Source organism: Hipposideros armiger, unplaced genomic scaffold, assembly GCF_001890085.2.
Source record: "Hipposideros armiger isolate ML-2016 unplaced genomic scaffold, ASM189008v1 scaffold_169, whole genome shotgun sequence".
Lineage (NCBI taxonomy): Eukaryota > Metazoa > Chordata > Mammalia > Chiroptera > Hipposideridae > Hipposideros > Hipposideros armiger.
Window position 1 is genome coordinate 109,937 of NW_017731519.1, and position 4,389 is coordinate 114,325.

Genomic DNA, 4,389 nt, shown 5'->3' on the forward strand with positions numbered 1-4,389 from the left:
AAAAGACTAGAATTCACAGTGGTTAATCCAAGTTAAATGCTCTCAGGATGAGGTAATAATGTTCAAGAGAGATCATTTGTACTATTAAAAGAATAATACCCTTTTATAGCTTGTTTATCAGGAGGATATTTCTCTCCCAGCCAGTCTGCAGGAGTTCTGGCTTCAACATCCCATCCAACAGTTACTCCCTGATAGCCATGTCACTTTTGATGATCACCAATCCCACCTCAAAATGAATAAATGCTGGCTTTGGACTTCAAATGTAAGTTGCTTCTATTATAACAGTGAAAAAACAAAAAGACTAAGCTACGCAGGGCTTAAGGTTTATCAGGGTTTCATATGCTCAGTACAATTAGTAAGAGACAGTGAACCAAAAACTAAAATTAATTTCCACACTAAAAGATGAAAAGCCCAGGTGTCAGGAGAGTGCTAATCTAAATGATCATAAAAAAAGTTGATGATCACTGAATTTAAAAAACATATCCTCTAAGTACAATGTCACTTACCATCTGGGAGACGGTGGGCTTTGTGTGTGTCTTTTTTTTTTTTTTTTAAATACAGAGATTCTATCACTTAATCCTCTGCTTCTTCCCATCTACAGTTTTGGGTCAAGAGTCAAAAACAGATAAATAGTTCCAACACTTCATATATACATCAGTTTTACACTAACTAAATAAATGTGTTTATCACATTAACACATCCTAATTATTTTCTGTCTGACTCTCCCAACAAGACTATGAACTCCTCAAATGTCTTAAACACTTCTTTTCCCAGTATCTGGCTAATAAAAAACTAAGAAAGAGGAAAACCTGACTGTCAGATGCTTAAACTGAATTTGTTTCTATTAGCATTAATTTTACTTTCAAATCCTATTTTAGAAAATCAAATTTGTACTTCATAGCAATAATGAATTTGTAGCTCATACAAAAACTTACGCTTTTTCCTTTTATTAAATCAGGCATATTGTAATTCCATTTAAAGAGAATTAGTATAATGATTCAAATAAGTCAACTCTAGCCCAAGTAAGTAAATAGCATCAAAAGAAAATTATTCTTGGGCCGGCCGAGTGGCATGTTGGTTAAGAGTTGTCTTGGGACAGCAGCTCTGAGCAGCAGGGCCACTGTTTCAGATCCCACATGAGGGCCAGTGACACTCGCCCTCTACAGCTAAGATGGTGAACAACAGCTCGACCTGGAGTTGGGCTGCCATGACTCCCAGGCGATGGCGTAGGCTGCAGTGGGGCTCGCCAGCAGCTGGCATGAGCTTTTGTGAGCTGCCAAGAGCCACCGTGAGTGGCCATTCAGTGGCTGGCACCTGATCTGCCTCACCCGGGAAGAGCGCAATGATAATACCAACATGGGCCAGTGAAGTGACGTCCTCCACAACTAGACTGAAGAACAAAAAGGTTAGCAACTTGTCTGTTCCTCTTCCCCGATTCCCCAACACTGTTCCCCTCCCCGTATTCCCCAATAAAATCTTTTAAAAAAATTTTTTTTTCTTCATTTATGCTAATTAAATCGTGAAAAATCTAATGTTATTACATTCCTTGTTGGGGTGAGGGGTGAAGCTTAATTAACTCAGAGTTCAATGTCAACCAAATAAAATACAAAATTATTTTTAATATTATCAAATGTTTTACTAGTTGAATACCTGCAAAGTAAGCAAAGGTTTCTTCATCTTCATTTACCCATTCCTAAAATGATAAAGCTAAAAAGTAAATATATTTCAGAAATTATTTTGTCATCTAAAGTTACTAAGTGACCTTATTTTTCTTCACAATTGTTTGGAGCCTCCATTTGCCCATCATTGCTCAAGCCTAGTTTTGAAAGAGATTTTAAGAGGAGTTCCTGTTTGTTCTTAAAGCTAATGGCAATTTTTAAGTATTCCTATCATTGAATATTGTTGAAAACTACTGTACTAATTTTAATAAATAGATGTACAGTTATACTTTATTAAACCACTCTCCCCGCCCCCCAAGAAAAAGATGAGGAAAGATTTCATTGCAGAGCTTCCTTTACAAAGGAAGAATGCATACTGATCTTGGATTAGTTTGCTGTTGTTGTTGTTGTTTTGGGGGATTGTTTTGGATGATTATATCGTTGTGTTATGGGATTTCTATTCCTGGACTTAACTTTTCAACATAAATAGTAAAATTTGTACATGTTATTTTATGTCTTTTGCCAAAAGCCACTAAGTTGATTAATCATCATTTTCTGCCCCCACAATCCCAAAATAATATCTTAAATGATGTAAAGGTCTCTTCTGAAGGACAGTAGCTAATTTTTTAATAATGAAAAAAATAAAAGACAATTATAAAACAATACAAACTTTTTCTCCCTGAAGATTCTGAGCAGAATCATTGCTATACTGAGGATGACACACTGCGCTGGTAGAGCTGTTAGCAGAATACGGAGCTGCAAAACCATGAGGACACTGTTTGCAGGAATCTCCACAATGATGTCTTCCAAGGTGTTTTTCTATGTAGTATTTCAGCCAAAAAGGAGAAAAACATGTTTATTCTTCATTAATGTACAAATTCTTTTAGCAACATTTACATATAAAACAAAAGATACTTTTTCCAATGATACTACCGAACATAGTAAAATACTAACTTTTCTTTTTTGGTATTGGATTGAAAACTTATTAGAAGCATTATCAGGTAATTAAGTTTCTTCCTAGCTACAACTACTCTTCTTAAAATAAATGATAAATAGCATAATGTATCTTCCCTGATTCAAGCACCAGATTTTCCACAAAACTTGGGTTCACTTAACAAGTGTCTTACATTTGTGAGTCCAGATAAAAACTCACTTGAAATATGTAGTAAAAAAATACCTTAGGTAAAGAGAAATCTTAGACTTCAAGAAAAGCTTTACTAGAAATAGAAGATCCTCTCTTAAGGGGGATTAAAACCCCTGAGACCCATTTAATCCATAGTTTCTGTGTTAAAACAATAAAAGCTTAGAAGTTGGCACTGAGATTGTTTGTGTGTTATGTGTCGAACACCCACAGAGGGAATAAAAAATTGAAATAGCCTAATTATATTGGACTTTTTAGCTGAGTTGGGTGAGTCTCACTCTGGTAACTGAGATAGCACTTATTGGTCAGTGTAATATAGGTGCCTACGTTATTGCTGCAGTGTGTACATCCACCAAAAGAATTTGTGGTTTTAGACAGGTAGTGGAAAATCAATGTGCAATAATTTCTTAAGCCACCATCAGCTGACTCTTCACCAACAGTAGTCTGGTTTCTTTTCTGCCTTTCAACTTCTTTCCCAGTATCAGGATTGTTTCTTAATTTACATGCAGTCCTAGAGCTAAAGGACCATAGAGGTCAACTCTGGGCCCACCTTCTACATAATCCCAAACCTCTTCTACAGCATCTTTGAGGAGTGGTTGGCCAGTTTTTGGTATTAGAGCATTGACAGAAAACTATATAGAGCAAAAGCATGAAAGTCCAGTGTCAGCACTAGAGAGAGAATATAAAATGAGAGGAGGGAAAAGTGTGTATTGAGGAAGTGGAAAACTGATTTAAGAAAGGAAAGCAGGTACATATCAGAATGGCCTGAAGGTTAGCACATCCTTCTCTTTCCCTGAAACGTAAAGATTTTAACCTAGCTTCTCTCGGCAAATCCACTGTATGTACATGTGTAAGAGTGTTTATGTTTTATAAAGTACATCAAGGATCCTCCTGAATGAAAGCATAACTTAAGAGCATATAAGAGTATGTATATGCTCTTTTTCACTTTCTGATTCCAGCCCAAAATGCTGGACTTTAAAGTCATGAAAAATACAGAAGAATTCCACAACTTTAAATCTGAACATCACTGATGAGTCCATCATTTCACTATCTAGAAGAAGGTCCTTAAAACACAATAATTTACTCCAGTAACAATAACAAGTGGTACAGAGGTTCAGATGATGTCCAGGTAGGGTCCGTATGGATTACTTAAGATATATTAACCGATTACAATGTGTAAAGCTTATCTGAATCGTGATTCAAACTAAACAAAAATATTCAGAGCAGAAGATATTTGGAAATTTAAATACTGACTAGATGCGTGATGCTATTTCTGATTGCTATTTTTCATAATATGGTTGTTTAAAATGGCATCTTTCCATTAACAGTATGCTGTTTCCGATAGGAGCATAGGAAAGAATGACAAGACTTGGGTGGTTCAGAAAAAATGGACATGCAGAGTCTGAAAGGCAGGCTGAAGATGCCCAAGCCTTATTGATGATACTAAGGAAGAGCCTTACGAGTTTCAGGGGAGAGGGGGTTTGCTAGACTATAATGGAGAGAAACTGGAGTTGCTACTTAGGATGACAGTGCAAGGGTCCATGAGAGGGGCTGAGGGCATGCTGGGGGAGCGGAGGGGGACCGGAGGGA